This window comes from Mus pahari, chromosome 10 (genome assembly GCF_900095145.1).
Source record: "Mus pahari chromosome 10, PAHARI_EIJ_v1.1, whole genome shotgun sequence".
NCBI lineage: Eukaryota > Metazoa > Chordata > Mammalia > Rodentia > Muridae > Mus > Mus pahari.
The window spans coordinates 36523621-36540673 of NC_034599.1; the positions used below are offsets into that span (position 1 = coordinate 36523621).

Sequence of the window (17053 nt, forward strand, 5' to 3'; positions counted from 1 at the left end):
CCCTCCCTCCCTCCCTTTCTTCCTTCCTTCCTTCCTTCCTTCCTTCCTTCCTTTTTCCTTGGCTTTTGGTTTCTCTGTGTATCTCTGTGTTCCTGGCTATCCTAGAACTTATTCTGTAGACCAGGCTGGCCTCAAACTCAGAGATCTGCCTGCCTCTGCCTCTTGAGTGCTGGGGTTAAAGGAGTGCGCCACCACTGCCTGTCTTAAAGGCTGCTTCTTTATCCTTTTATTTTATTAATCTGATGAACAGCTTTGACAATCAGCCTTTTCAAACCTCTCTCAGGGCCAATTCCTTCTCTTCCAGATGGCTACATCTCTCCTTCTGAATGCCACCAGATCATTCCAGTCGCCTGCCTTTGTGGTGTCTCCAGACAAGGGCTGACAACCATAGACGCGTCGCAGCCCTAAGGCTACTCAGAGAGAAGAACGTCTCTGGAGAAGGTAGGAGAGTCCTGCTTAGAATGTCTAATGTTTCACAAAAGACCATGGCACTTGAATGAGGAGTAACTGGGCTGTAGAGAAGTGGGCATCTGGCTCAGGGAAAGCAGTCCATGTTGTACATCAGATGAGAGGTGGGGTAGAGATGTGCTCTCTAATGTCTCAGAAGTGGTTTAAAATACATCGTCTCTTTTATTCATCACTCCATCACACTTTATTCATTTTTTTGGTGTGTGTTTCTATGAGTGCACACACAGGGTCCGGATGTCATTGTCTCATTGTCAGGGTCATTTCCTATTGCTTTCCACAACCCCCCCCCCTTTTTTAAGGCAGGATCTCTCCCTGAGCCTGGTGCTCACTGATTGGCACACAGACCAACCAGCTACTGAGCACCAGGAAATCTTCCTGTCCCTGCTCCTCAGATGACGGAATTATAGGCATACACTACCATGCCAAGGTTTTTATATGCATGCTAGGAATCTGAGCTCAGGTCTTCATGCTTGTTCAGCAAGCACCTGATGCACACAGAGCCATCTCGCCAGCTCCCAGTCCAATTCTGTAGACCCAAGGTGACCGTGTCTTTCTCTTCTATGGAAGCAAGATTAGTATGGTTAGGGCAACGGCTTTCTAGAAGAATCTCATCTAGACACTGAAATTAACTTCTCTCCATTACCAGCAATATTGTAAAATTCTTAACTAACCAGTGTATTAAATTATGGTTCCTACGAGGGGAAAGACAAATGGTTGGCTCTCACATCATGCTTCCTAGTAGTTTCCCCTGTGTGGTGTCATCATTTTGCCATTCATGCTAAGTAGTCCAGCACATCCCTCGTACTGTGTCGCTTTAACTTGTTTCTATGACAACCTCAGCATTCTCTCACACTATCAAAATTCAAATGTATGTCCGTGAATTTTAAGGGAACAACTCTTTAAGATTCAAACACCGTACCCACATCAGCCTGCTTCACAGAGCATTCTGGGAAGGTGGCCATAATCAATCTTGCTGCATATAATTTCATGGACTTCCTTCCATATGTAATCCTGTCTGGGAAAGTATGGGATACCCAAACTCTTCTCTAGGCCAGTAAGGAAGCATTCTGCTTGTGGATTCATTATCCTTCAGAGGTCTCTTTATGCCACCTGGTCAAGTATGTGTTTTAGTTAGAATATGCTCCAGTGGCAAAGAGACCCCAAAGTATCTAGCGATTTTCAACATGCAAGTAATTATAATCTTTTGTAATATTCTCTTGGGTCCCTTGTGTTGCTCTGCTGTCGAGTGACTTTTTTCAATGTGCTGATTTGGGAGACCCTGGTTCCTTTCGTCCCTGGGATCAAACAAGTCTTTACCATCCATGAGATACCGATGTAACTGACAACAGGCAAAGGAAGTGCTGTTAGTTAGAGTTCAACAAGCAATGGATAAAATGAAAAGGTTTAACAGGGTGCCTACTAGGCTCACTTTTAAATGGCCTCTGGCAGGGGCATGGGACAGAAATGATGAGGAGTGCACAGAGAAAGAAAACCGCTCTGCTCATGGCCAGGAGGAAAAAAGAACAAAGCCACGAATTTGGGGTCCTGCTAGCCCTTTCAATGTCATGTCCCCCCATGACCTAATAACACCCCCTACTTAACTTCATCTCTTAAAGGTTCCACTACCCCCCCCCCACAATATCCCCATTCTGAGAACCCAAACCCTTAACACATGGGTCTTTCCAGGATGCTTAAGATCCAAACTGTATCAGACAGCACAAAAGCATAGGCATACGACACATTGTAAATGTTTTAAAGTGAAGGGTCACCCCTACTCATTTTCTGTTGCCTAACATTGATGGGCCTGCTAGATCCTTGAAAGTCAAATTTCTTCCTTATCAGTTGATTATCTCAGGAACTCGCTAGCCTGCTGACTGACACACCATTCTGCAGCCATGTCTAGAGAAATGTAGTCACTGGCTGGGTAATAGCTTTCAGTTGACATTTCTGTATTAGAAGAGGTGTCTTATGAGAGTGTTGTTATCTCTTGGCCAAAGACATAGAAACACAAATATGGCACATCATGTAAAGGATTCACCCTGGAAGAGAGTGTGCAAGCTAGATGTGTGTGCACCATTCTTAGCCAAGCTGAGAATCACGAGGAGCAATGGTCTCTGTGCTTGGCTGGGCTGGGGATACATTAGACAGCACCCTTTGAGGCAGCTGTACTCTGAACTGACATGAATCACTGTTGTACAGTCATTTTAAAGCAGCAAACTTGCTCGCATGGTTGCAAGGGTAGGCGTCTAGAAGAGAATCTAGATTATCCAGAGATGGATAATCAGATTATTGTGGGTGTCCTTCCCGGTTCCTGTGCAACAAACCCATATTTCCTCTCACTCTCCATCTGTCATGAGTTAGGGACCTTGGTGAATCTTTCTTCCAGCACTGCATTATCAGCTCCTTTTAATCTCCTGTCAGTTGCTATCACTGTCAGTGTGACCCACCTCAGGTGAACAATTCACCTGTCAATTCAGCCTTACCAGGGATGCTAAGGTTGGAGGGAGTCAGGAAGAGAGGAAGCCCTGACCACTGTGGAAGCATTACTCAGGGGGTCATGGAGATCATGGAGTGCCATTGAGATCATTTTCCTTACTACAGGGGCTTGGAGGGTCGGTGTTTTGACCTTTTGGGTCTTTCTTTGGTCTGAATTGTTACAGCTTGAGCACTGCCCCCCTCTAACTCTGATGGATGCTGCACTTCTGTTACAGTGTGTGGAGATCTCTATGTTTGCATTAGGAATGACTGATTGCCAGTTTACCAAAAGGCGCCAAGACCTATGATGTGGCTTTTATTAATGGGCAGGGTGATGGGGAGATTTATGATAATTTAATGTGCTTATCCAATAAACAAATAAATTGAAATGGTATCCATTGAAGCACTCTTATAGCAAAGCTATAAGAACTTCAGCATAAATCAGAAAGTACAGCTTTGATTTCTACATTTATATCAATTACTAAGTTATTACTTAGTAATTGTTAATTGTGCTTAAGGTGATCATCAGTATTTGTATTGATAACAATTTTAATAGTTATATAGATAGCTTAGTGTGAACAAGTGAGGGTTTCTCTGAGAACATTGAAACCAAGCAGTCAATTAACTGCTATAAAGAGAAACAGAAGTTAGAGTATAAGAATATTTTTTTTCAGTTTCTAAGACAGGGTTTCTCTGTGTAACCCTGGCTGTCCTGGAACTCTGTAGACCAGGCTGGCCTTGAACTCAGAAATCCACCTGCCTCTGCCTCCCAAGAGCTGGGATTAAAGGCGTGCACCACCACTGTCTGGCTGAGTGTAAGCATTTTTTAACAGCCATGGCTGTTACTCGGCCATAGGAACAAGGAAGATGTCACCCTCAGACACTTGGAGTTTAGTTTGTAAGGCAGATTCCATAACAACTAGCTTGAGGGTCGGTCAGCTAATGACAGGCAACCAGATTTCTGAACTATATCAATCTAAGACAGAGGTATATGCCAAGAGGCCGTGGTTTATTAATAATACACCACAGAGACATGTTTGTGCAAAATAAACACAAGCAAGCTGCATATATACTCCTCGACGGATAAGAATAGTTCTGGAAAAATCTGAGTCCCCAAGCCAGATGCAGCCGCCAGCCACCATAATTCCTAGGCAGGACTACGGAGCATGAATAAATTTTGTGCCCCAGTCCAGCTAATTTTTATTATATATTTAGGGGGAAATTGTTCCCTCCCCCAGCCTTGAAACAGGCTGACTTTGACCTTGCTGCCACTGAGCCTGAGACCACCTGGAGTGGGCCTTCCAACCTAGGTGGCTCTATTGTTAGCTCTTTTGTTCTACACCTGCGGCCTCTACCTGTTGAGACCCTTGAGATATTCCTGAGACAGCATCCTGCAGATCCACCTACAGGCTTGCACCTGTAGGGCAGGCACCAAGAATGGAGTGGCAGGGGATGAGCCTTCCCCCTCTTTATAAGCACAGACCCTTAGTAAACTTGGAAGCCTTGAACAGAAAATCATGTCTTGGCATCCATTATTTCTCTCACCGTTTTTCTCCCATACAGCTCCTGCCTCCCACCCAGGAACCCAGTTAGTGTGGCCGCAGGTGGCTACAATAGCTTACCAAAGAATTAACCTTAAGCAGAAAAAACTGAGTGGTTACACAGATAATTGGGTCAAACCCCCTTATCTATGAATTATCCTATATATGCACACATTTTTACAATAAAATTGATAGATTTCTCGGTCAACACTTTTTAAGAAAAAACAATTCTAAAGTTTGAGATGGTTTCCAGATCTTTGTTTTTGGCTCTGGCTGTGGCTTTTCTTCCATAAAACTCTGGTAATTCTTTATTTGATGCCTAAACCCTTAGTTTCTATAGATTTATGTAACAATAGTTGAAATGATACCTTATATCCTGTAATTTTTTAAATAAGTCTTGAACTCTAAATGTATGGACTCATTTCTTCTTTTATGATTTCCTTCCTTCCTTCCTTCCTTCCTTCCTTCCTTCCTTCCTTCCTTCCTTCCTTCCTTTCTTCCTTCCTTCCTTCCTTCCTTCCTCCTTTCCTTCTTCCCTCCCTCCCTTCCTTCCTTCTTCTCTTTCTTTTTTTCTTTTGAATAGAACCTCTATTTTCACAGGTAGGTTTGCTGGCTTTGAACTTTCCATAATCCTCCTGCCTCAGCCTCTCAAGAGCCAGGATTTCCTGTGTGCACCACCGCGTTCCTTATGACAGCCCTTAAGCTGTTTTTGGTCCGGGACAATGGAAACTAATCCTGACTGGAGCATGTATGTGCCTTCCACCTCACCTCCTCATCTTTTTCGCTTTCTCTTCCCTCTTCCATACTTAAGCCTTTCCAGGTCCAGTGCTTGGATGTTTTAATTGACCTAGTGGGCTAAGGGTATATATAAAAGGCCAAACACTTGCTTGGAGTGTGTAAGGCCCTGGGTTTGATTCTCTGTAACACAGGGGATAATTGTGTGGTACAGAGAATCATCAAACAGTGAATTGACCTATTGGTTATAGATTTGAAGTCTTGAGTCACTAAATAAAAAATGTTTTCCCAGCCTTCCCAATTTATATTGTTACTGTGGTGAATAATTAGTTAAACAAGTTTTTTTTTTATTCTCCTGTTATTTGTTTTAAAATAGTGTGTGTGTGTCTGTGTCTGTGTGTCTGTGTACATGCACGTGTGTATATACATGCACTTGAGCCACAGTGCTTATGTGGAAATCAGAAGACAGCTTGTCTGAATCAGTTCTTTTCTTTCGCTGTGTGGTTTCTGGGGATTGAACTCAGATCTTCAGTCTTGGCAGCAAGCGCCTGCCCAGCTAAACTAGTTCACTCACCTAAGTTATTCTTTTAAACAAGTTATTTTTTTCCTCTGTCTTTATTGCTTATTGGAATAGGCGACCTAAATTTTTTCTGCATATAGGTCCTATAGTTACTTGCTTTGATTTTTTTTTTTTTCCACTGAAGAGAACACAAGAGAAGACACTAGCAACAGGTGTCTGTGAAGGATGACCCAGGGTGAGGTGTCTAACAGAATCAGGTCCTCAGGCCCAGACAGTATGGGACATGTCTGAACAATGAGAAGAAAGTTGGCCATTGCTTTAGCAATTCCTTCCATGCCATGAAACTAGCTTCTCCACCAGGAATGGGACTTTCTAGTGAAATCCACATTATGGAATGATCTTTCCATTTCCCCAAAGGATCACAGAATCATAATTTATAGTTATAAGTAACCTTAAAAAGTCACTGAGCCCTACTTCCCAGCAGCTGAAGAACCTTTCTGTATGATATTCAGGCTCCGTGGGGTCCCTTCAGTTATAGCAATAAGAAAATCTCGCCATTTTATCTCTGTCTCAAGTAATTATAAGTTTCAGAAGAGCTTTGAGTGGCTGATGTGAAGATCAACTAGCTAATGTGGATACTAACCAGAGTTTTAATTATAGCTGTAGCCAATTTTCCACATTTAATGGTGATGAGTAATGACAGGCTGTGAGCTGCTCTGGTGATAAGAAAGCAGCCTGCAGTTTCAGAGACTGTAAGCCTCTTTGATATTCTATAGGTAGGGAACCCCCCACCCTTGAGATGCCATGTTGGAATGAGTGCTAATAGCTGGCATGGGGATGATTGACACACTGGGTAAGGCAAATGTGATTGGCATGCTGGATCAAGCACATACCTAGTTTAAGACGGTTTTCTTTTAAATTGTATGTCCTTTCTTTTATTTGTTTTAATTTTATTTCTTCCTTTTATGCTTTCCAGTGCATGCCTTTTGATTAACTATGACAATTAGAAAAAAATCCAGGCAAGCTTTACTCATTATTACTACATATATTCTGAACTTGGAATATGCTCCATGGGGAGCAGACTAATAATGAGTTTATTCCCACTAAATCCAGTTTGAGAGGCAGATGTGTGTGTGTGAGAGAGAGAGAAGGGGGGAGAGGGAGGGGGAGGGGGAAAATACAGGAATGTAATACAAATTTGGCACACAAATATTCTGGAATTATCATCTCTTTTAATTTCTCTAAACCAATATTCAATGTTAGTTGAGCAACATAGAAGAGACTGTGCCTTGCATTTCGAAGGCTGTGTAGGTAAGTACGAAACATGTCAGGTATGCCTTTGTTGACTCCCAAGTATTCACTGTTTTATTGTCCGGTGTCTTACCGTCTTTGTGTCTCATCTGGACAGAACTATATGCTTTCAGAGCAAACAGGCAGCTGCTTTCCAGCTTACCCAGATATCTATTTATGTAGCTAACACTTGGTAAATGGCAGTGATAAATGATCATGTACTTCCTGGGAGCACAAGTGTCTTTCTAAAGGTCAAGTACATTTGAGTGCTCTGTTGATGATCTGGAAAGGTGGAAGCCAGTAGGCAAGGCAAATCAAACAATAGAAAAGCTGAAAGTTCAGTAAGGAGCACAATGACCTTGAACAGCCAGTGAGGTGCTGAATAGCAGCACTCTTCTGCCTTCGTTTGCTCTGTGACTATTAACTATTCCCCAATGGTTTGTGAAGTTGGTGAACACTTAGATCTCTTGGGATCTATTGGGGACACTTTATTTTGAGAGGTCCCTGGGTCTTCTGTAGCAGCTAGTCTAAGGGTACAACATGTTTAACTTCTGCAAGGGAGGCTTTTCATTGTCCGGGGGACATGACTTTGTCAGAGACAATTTCCATAATTATCTGCTTTGCCACTTAAAAGGCCCTTTACTGACATTCACTAATGAGGCTCATGGCTCTGTGAATCCTGGTCCCCGTTTTTTTCAGAGCCTGGTTTATTAGCTGCAAAGAGGTCAAGGTAATTGCCCCCAGAGCAGACTCCTTTGATCTGAAATGGACCTAGAGATTTAGAATGTCAGTTCTAAATGTTTGTTCCCTCACTTTTCAGGATCCAAGTCGAAATTCCTTTAGGTACGGCTTATGGAAAATTGTTATTAATACAATCAACACGTACTTCCTGAACATGATTTTGTACCAGGTTAGAGATTTTAGAGAAATTAAGATGAGAAAAACCACCAAGAATCAGAGAGAGAGAGAGAGAGAGAGAGAGAGAGAGAGAGAGAATCAGTAATTCCAATATGAGATGTTTTAAAAGGTAGCAGACATAAGCAGATGCAAGGGCCTTCTAGTCTGCCTAGGGTTAGAGCTATAGGAACTGAGCTTGATTTTAGGTTTTGAAGCTTAAGTTACAGGTTTCCAGACAGACATAAAAGGGAAATGACATTTTCTATGGTGGTAGCTCATAGTCTCTTGCGATATCTTCTCTCCTTCCTTAAGATGCTCTACAAATGGGGCCTCCTTGCTGAGAAGGTTGGGTCCATCAACACTACTGTCACTTCCAGTATTGCCACCTTTGTTCTCAGTGGTCTCCCTTCCCCTCTCTTTGTACAACCCTAAGACATCCATCCATATATCTACACCCACCCAGAACTACCTCTTGCATTTGCTTATGTCTCTACTACCTTTTTAAACATCTCATATTGGAATTACCATTTCTCTCTCTCACTCTCTCTGTCTGTGTCTGTCAGTCTGTCAGTCTGTCTGTCTGTCTGTCTGTCTGTCTGTCTGTCTGTCTGTCTCTCTCTCTCTCTCTCTCTGATTCTTGGTGGTTCTTCTCATCTTAATTTCTCTAAAAAATTCCCCTAGAAATGAGCAGCCCATTAAGGGCCCTTGACTCTTCACTCTTTTTCCTTTCATGACTTCCTCCAGCAAATCCTGTTCAGTGTACCTATATTCATGGACCATGTAGATCAAAAAATGTTAATTTTTTTTTCTGTGTACCAGTTCTGGTCATTCTCTACATTTAATGTGTTTGCTTTTATGAAGTCCTTTCCCTGTTGAGGTCAAATGCTCTGATTCATTTGGCCAAAGCCATAGAAGGAGTGTCATAATAATGCTAACACTGCAAAATTAGTGACTAGCCAGGTTCCTGCATGCCTGCTTCCAGAGTCAATATATCCATATGTTATTTCATTGTGATTCCAAGTACTGGCTAATAGGTCAGGCACTACTGAGCTGACTGCACTGGAATCTTGGCTGCACGTACCCACGACTGGTCTCAGTTTGGATAACTCATTCCAAATCTTGATGAACTTTCCCTTTGTAGGAAAGAAGGGCACTGCAGCAGCACCTGTCGCAAAGGGTGGTTGTAAGCCCTGAGTAAAATAATGTGTGTGAATAAATGCTAAGCAAGGTGCCGACACACAATGTACATATCATCTCCCTGCTATTATGAACCTTTAAAGCAAGCCTGTTGCTTACTGTATTTTAACAGATGGGTAAATAGAGTTTACCCATGCATGCAGCCAGCCACCCTTTGCAACATCTCCCGGGTACTGGGAGTCATATGTTCTTATTGGATTAGACATAAAGAGTCAGTTGGACTTTAAACATAATGAAATTTTGTGGTAAGGTGTTTGCTAAGTTTTGAGTTCTTTGCCCCAGATGGTATGTTACCCAGCCCTCTGATCTTTCTTCCTTATTCTTCTCCTCCGCACTGGACTATAGAAACAAACTTTTCAGTTCACAAGGGCAGAGCGGGTTCCCAGCTATGGTTGAGCAGTCACATCCCAGTTGCCAACCTCCCCGCCAGCTGTCACGCCCTCTACCTGCTGCCCTGGAAGAACATCCAAGGGATTTCTTGCCCTCGGAAACATCAAAGCACCCCCGTTCCCTCCTCCCTCTTACCACTGAATGCGCCACTGGTTTGATATAAATGGAAGAGAATTCTGGGCAGCTTCAGCCGCTTGGGAGAAATGCAGGTCTGCGGGAGGGGGCTGGTTGCATAGCCAGGACTGGGAGATGACACCCGTGCAGTGTCCAAGGACAAAGCTAGGCCTCCAGGCCCTGAAAGCACCCAGGAGAATCCTGATAGGCTAGGTGTCATGTCATCTGCCCCACAGGCTGTGTAGGACTTCAGGAAGAGGCCCCTCCATCTCCCAGCCTTAAGGTATGATTTCTACACCATGTAACAATCCAGTCACCATCTCTGAGACCATGTCAAACATAATAAAACCTCAGAGGCTCTCCTATTGCTGAAGAGCCAATCAACCTAAACTAATACTTTAATGACCACCTTTCCCAATGAGAAAACAAATTCAGGGAGAAAAAAAAAAAAAAAAAAAAAAGGAAGCAGGGAGCTGAGAAACATCTGGCTTGGTCAATGAAAAGAACAACAGAAAAAGACGTCTGGAGCCATGGCAATGAATGACGGATTCCTTTGATCTGGAAAATAGATTTCCTCTCTCTCTCTCTCTCTCTCTCTCTCTCTCTCTCTCTCTCTCTCCCTGCAGATCAGAGCTCAGTGACTGCCTTCTTCTGCCGGCTGCTCTAGTGGTCCTATGTTTGAAAAGTATTCAGGTAGAGGGAATACTATTACAAAATGGTCTCGATTTGTTGCTTTAAAGATACTGTCAATTAACAGGAAATGAGAGGTGTGTAAGATTATTAAGAGAAATATATATATATATATATATAGATATAGATATATATATATATATAGAGAGAGAGAGAGAGAGAGAGAGAGAGAGAGAGGGACCACCCTACCCCCCAGTGCAACATCCCCAGAGATGGAGCAGAGATGCATTTTCTGAATCCTAAGCTCTTAGGGACTTTAGTTGGGGAAAGTGACTTTGAGGGTATGGCTTCCTGCTGCATCTTCAAGTCAGGTGCTTGGTCTCATTACTGTTAATAAAAATGGAGACATTGTTAGTTTAGGATTTGTTTCTTATAAGCTTAATCTGTGGCAGTTGGGGGGGTCTTCACACATGAGGGAGGAGGTCGTGGGGTCCTATATATGTGGCAATAAAGCTACTGGGTGGAAAGATCCTATATTTCCCTCCGATGTTCGTCCCTTCCTCAAAGCTCTCTGTCAAGGCCCTCTGTACCCTGTAGGCCTTCTTGCTCCTCTCAGATATTGCCTATGTACACTGTGGGACTGTCTGCAGACAAGCATGTGTCTTTACTGGAGAAACAGATGAAAAGATCTCTGGCTATTCTTCTAAGAGATTGCCAAAATCTTTGTCCAGGTAACATGCCTTGTTGTCATGGCAACAATGAAGATGGCACATGCCTCTTTTCTTTGCATGGCCTTCCCTGATTTATTTAACGCTTTTCTAGCTGATATGTAACATTCCACTAAGAATGAGTGGTCTGTTCTGTCCAGGATGGGGTTGGGGGGGGGGAGAAAAGAGAAAAAATTAAGGTGTAATTGCTTAGTTTTAGGTATTTGGGTTTTTTTCTCCTCCCCCAGAAAAAAGTTGAGTAGATTTATCTATTGGTTCCAAATCGTACAGATTATCCAAGATCCAAACTAGGCTAGATATTTTCTTTTCTTTCTTAAGTTAAATTTTAATAAGTACTCTATGAGACAGCCTTTTGTTTATGTTTAAATACAGGGGGGCTTTAGGGGTTAGCCCTGTTCAGCAACTTCATACATGACAACCACGACAGCCCAAGTGCTGAGTTCACAGGTGACAGGGCCAGGGCCTCCATTCTGATCCCAGACTCGGGGTGTCTCAGATATTTAAGATCTAATCACAAAACACGACGGTCTCTTCTGCTATCTAGTTAAGATCATCTTAAGTTTCTATTGGCCCTGAGATGAGAGGCTACGATGGGATCACTTTAGGGATCCAACACTGAAGGGAAGCACTTTTGAAAGCAAAGGATGTACCATTTTGTCCTGCTCTCTTCTCGAAAGAGAAAGTCTCCCAAGACCCAGATCCAACTGGAAAGATACATGGACCAAACTCTATTGATCTCCAGGGTCAGTGACTCATAGTCTCTGGGAGCCTCCAATAGCGGGGGCCTCTGCAGTACCCCCCCCCCAGCCTCCCTGCAGGGCAGTACTTAGTTTCCATTCTGCTGCCTAGTAGGGAAACAGCCAAATATCCACACAGGGCAGCTAGACTTGGGCTCTTCTTGTGACCTTCTGGCAAACCAGGTCTTCTCCCTGAACTAATGTTCTCCCTGGCCCTAACTCCCTCCAGTGACCAACTTGACCCAGAGGAAAGATGGTACTAATTAAAAGTCTGGTCTTTCAAAGCTCGTCCTCACGGGCCTGAACCTGATTTCTCTTACTTTCTTAGTCACTTCGAGCAAGAAATTCTTTGCTACGCTGGCTACAGTGTTTCTGTCAGTAGACTGGAAGAATGGTAGCATCTGCTCAGAGTGGCTACCAGGGGTGATGCAGTTCAGGTGCCTAGAGAACAGACACACTTGGTGATTTCATCAATTCAGTTGTTAGTTAGACAACACTGACAAGCCTATAGAGAAACTTGTCAAGCCATCTTCCTGAAGTACTACAGAGTCCGGTGGCTTCCACTGCATTGTGCCTCTGAGGTCCTGTGTTTCCCTTAGCCCAACGCAATGGCTTGTTGGTCTGTCTGTCCTAAGAATTTGAGCAGGTTCCTGGAGGAAGTGCCTCTGATTGCTAGTTAACAGAAACCACACGGTCTGTATGGGACATTTACATTGAGACAGCATCAGAGGTAGGAAAGGCAGCTTGCACTAGTGTCGGGCAAGTTAACAAAAGTAAGGTTGTCTTAGAAAGACAGACACACATACCCAGAATGACAAAGAGGCAGAGACATAGAGACATAGAGAGAGATACAGAGACAGAGACAGACAGAGACACATACATACATACACACAGATACAGAGAGAGAGGGAGAGAGAGAGAGAGAGAGAGAGAGAGAGAGAGAGAACTACATGATCTATATCCTCATAGGTGACACAAGTCAGGTGACAATGGCAAGTGAATGTTATTTAGTGGGATGTGTTTAGGAGGACATGTGACAAAGGCAAGACTTCTGGTGCGCCACGCAGGGTTCAGAAATGCAGTGACGTCATGGGAACTGTTGGAGAGCAAATATTAAGTCCCAGCCTGGAAGTGGGCATTGACTTGAGGCCGGATGGTGAGGGCAGAGGGGCTAGTTGAAGAACTAGCTGCTCTGGAGGAGGAAGGATGCCGGGGCGTGGCTTTTATAATCAGAAGAGTTGACATTTGAGGTTGCTGACTCAGCTATGTAGTGATGATGCCTGAGTTAAGTCAAATCTGATAGCTAGCAAGCACAGCCAGTGTTTGCTCTGTTACCAAACGCACCTCTTCGGAAATGTATTTTTATTTTATTTTTATTTTTATATTCCTGACTATGAAAGATAATAAACGCATTTTATTTTCAGAATCTTGCAAGAGAGTTCCATATATTCCTTTCCCTTATGATACTCAAGTTTTAAAGTGTGTGCATGTGCGTGTGTGCGCGTGTGTGCGCATGTATGTGTGCGCGTGCGCGCGTGTGTGTGTGCGTGCGCGCGTGTGTGTGTGTGCGCATGTGTGTGCGTGTGTGTGTGTGTGTGTGTGTGCGCTCGTGTGTGCGTGTGTGCGTGTGTGTGTGTGTGTGTGCGCTCGTGTGTGCGTGTGTGCGTGTGTATGTTCACTCTCAGTGGTCACAGAGAGGCACGGTACTCTATTCTTCTCCACTTTACTCCCTCCAGTCAGGGCTATCACTGTGCCCAGAGCTAAACCAGCAGCCAGCAAGCTCCAGCAATGTTTGTCTCCCTCCTCACAGCACTGGGGTTACAAGCACATGCATGGCTTTTAATGTGGGTGCTGGACATTCAAAGTCAGGTATTCCTGCTTTCACAGAAATCATTCTTATCCGCGGGGACTCCCCAGACTGCTACAATATTTAAATTTGTAACTGATCAGTCATGTGTGTACATAAATTGCAGCTTAGATCTGCAAGGAAGGGTTTTATACTTCATTGTTGCCTGGATGTAGTGAGGTGGGTAGTGGAGGTGTAGTTACACCCATTTTGCAGAGGAGTCAACTGAGCCATGGAGAAAAAAAATTGGTGTTATGCAGTTAATGAATGGAGGTACCAAATGTGCTCAGGAGTTCTTCTTCTTCAGTCTCCAGGAACCCAAAGTCCTCTACCCCATCCCTGGTCTGTTTTGAATGAGTTTCAAATCACTGTCATGTGAAAACTCAGTAAATAAAGAATGCAAAAAAGGCACCAAAGGCCATCACTGTCTCTGAAGGACAATTGCAAGAGGAATGTGACAAAGAAATCAGCATACTAGACACGTGTTTCAAAGCTCTATTGTATCAATTCAGCCTTTGGGCTGAAAGGACTTTGTATATTTCGCCCTTTGGTAGACCATGGACATGATGCAGACGAGATATATTACGGGTTATTGTAGAGCCTTTGGTTAATTTGGGCAATGAGGTCGCTATGTGGGAGCTTCTAGTGCAGATTGTTCTGGTCCACTGAGAGATTCTAGCAAAAGCCTTGACTGCCCACCCATATGAGGGTCCCTCTGAAGGAGCAAACCTCGTCCGGATAGTCCTTTCCCATGAGAGAACACTGCTCCCAGCCCACATTTGGGGTTGCTTTGGAAACTTTCCAGTCTCACTTTTGGAATCCAGGTGAAGATACATTTTTACTTTGTCTTGAAGCAAATACAGTAAAAGATCAAAAGCTCAAGTGTGCTTAGCTCCCCGATGATCTCCAAGGTATGGAAACGTGGGAAGCGCACCTGCCTTTTCACGTTTGCTTTATCTGGGCCCAAGATACCCGATAATCCTTAACACCAGAAGGATTATCAAAGTCACTTTAGTAAAACTCCAAAAACCATCAGCTATTGTTCAGAGAAAATTCTCATAATGAAATCTCTAGTCTAGTGAGGGCACGTCTGCTTAGGTTGCCTGTGCTCCGTCCGCCTCAAACTAGAAACCAGAGAATCGCTGTTCCATTTTGTTGTGAGGATAATGTTGGCTTTCTTGGATTTCTTGTATATCTCTGCAAAACACGGGGTCCAAGGTGACAGAGCTACAGAATGTTAGAATTGGAAAGGACCACACAGACGGAGACCATTGAGAATGTGGCAACTTCTTGCTGAAGAAGATACGCGTACAGAATCACTGTGCAAACGGACCCAGAACCCTCGCGGCGGAGTTTCAGAAATACCACACACTGCGACTGCGCAGTTTGTTCCGCATTCCCGCCTTCTTTGGGAATCTTATCTGAGGATGTTTCCAAGTGGTCAACTTCATATTTCAGGGCTGATAATGCATCTATTGATGCCCTTGATGATGTATCAGGGGGAACTTGATCCAATCCTAGCACTCCGGGTCACCAGGCAGTGCCTCCGGACCTTAATGGGCTGTCTTTAGAGAACACTTGTAGTGCATCTATTTGGTGGTATGCTGTAACGTGCCACCACTGGGCTTTCCTGACTCATCACAAGTTTGTATATGTAACACATATTAAAGCCTATGGGGTGAGCCTATGGCTTGGAATGAAAAGCAGGGTCTCAGAGAAAAGGGTAGATCGGGGACAATTTAGGGCAGAAGTTACTCACAGGCAGTAAGAATGTTTTTTTCTGTGCACAAAGGATGGAGGGAAACTAGTATTATATCAGAAGGTAGTCTCTACTGTGGGTGTGCTTTATACATGCTGCTCAGTGCATTCAAATGCGAGCACTAATTGATGCCCCGTGTGCAGGTATATGAGGATTATGGCATTGAAAATGACTCCCAATGAGTAAAATATAGTTGAGATATTTAGTTTAGCTATCAAAGACCATTTTTACCTGGGTCAGAGTTATGTGTGGAAAAATCTTAATAGACATAGTTTCAAAGACTTTCAAAAAATATCCAGAGAGGCAAAGACAGACAAATCCTTTTTTTTTCTTTTTTTTTTCTTATTTTCTTTATTTACATTTCCTAGTTTCCCCTCTGAAAATCTCCTATCCCTTCCCCACCCCCTGCTCTCCAACCCACCCACTCCCATTCCCGGTCCTGGAATTCCCCTATACTGGGGCATAGAGCCTTCACAGGACCAAGGGCCTCTCCTCCTATTGATGACCAACTAGGCCATCCTCTGCTACATATATAGCTAGAGCCACAAGTTCTGCCATGTGTTTTCTTTGATTGGTGGTATAGTTCCAAGGAGCTCCGGGGGTACTGGGTAGTTCATATTGATGTTCCTTTTATGGGGCTTCAGTCCCCTTCAGCTCCCTGGGTATTTTTCTGGCTCCTTCATTGGGGACCTTGTGCTCCATCCAATGGATGACTGTGAGCATCCACTTCTGTATTTGCCAGGCACTAGCAGAGCCTTGCAGGAGACAGCTATATCAGGCTCCTGTCAACAGGCTCTTGTTGGCATCTGCCTAGTGTCTGGGTTTGGTGGTTGTTTATGGGGTGGATCCCCAAGTGGGGCAGTTTGACAGCAACTTCTTAAGACTTGTGGTACAATCAACTTGGTGAGTTCCGGACCAGTAAGAGACCCTGTCTTAACATGGGTGGCACCTGAAGAGTGACACTCTTTTCTCTGGCTTCCAGAAACATGTGCATACAAATGTTCATCTGAGTGCACATGTAATACATTAACTAAGTAAAATATATTCCCAAGAAGCATTAGAGGTATCTTCAGATGCAACTTTAGTAGTCTGTCAAAGCATTTTAATACATGGTTAATTAGTATGCTAGAATCTTGCTTTTTTAAAAAACAGTGGCACTAATCTATTTGCTACTAACAGATCCTGAGAACAGGAAAGTCATTGCCTGCAGCTTTGTCCCCTCTGATGCCTGTCCAGGTGCCAGTGACACTCCCAATCCAGTGGCCACACAGAGACCCTGGTTAAGCTAAACATGTTACAAACATAAACCCTGAGAAATAAAACATGGAAAGGGACTGGTGGGGGTGGGGTGGAGCTTGGCAGGGATGAGCGGAAGATGAGAGAGGGCATGAGGGAGGGAGGGAGAACTCAGCATACATTATATACATGTATGGGAATGTCAGATACCAAATCTAGTCAATTTAAAAGCAAGAAAAAAAATAATAAATTGCAAAGCACTAGACAGCTTTGAAAAAAAAGCCAAGGCGGAGAAAATTGAATGATGAAGTTTGGTATCATCCACAACACTCTCTCCAGCCAACTACTTCTTCAAGCACTTTGACATGGTCTTGTAGGGTAAATACCTCCACAACCAGCAGGATACAGAAGATGCTTTCCAAGGGTTCATCAAATCCTGACATATAGATTCTTACCCTGCAGAATAAACAAATCTATTTCTCATTGGAAA

The 17053-nt window shown here is 43.6% G+C and overlaps 1 long non-coding RNA gene across 2 annotated transcripts in view; it reads left to right on the plus strand.

Moving 5' to 3' along the window:
* LOC115064805 overlaps positions 1 to 17053 on the plus strand; it is a 115384-nt gene that overhangs the window by 27595 nt on the left and 70736 nt on the right. For both annotated transcript variants that reach the window (XR_003844627.1, XR_003844626.1), the window contains exon 3: positions 305 to 441. This is a non-coding gene — a long non-coding RNA (uncharacterized LOC115064805). The remainder of the gene's footprint in view (positions 1 to 304; positions 442 to 17053) is intronic.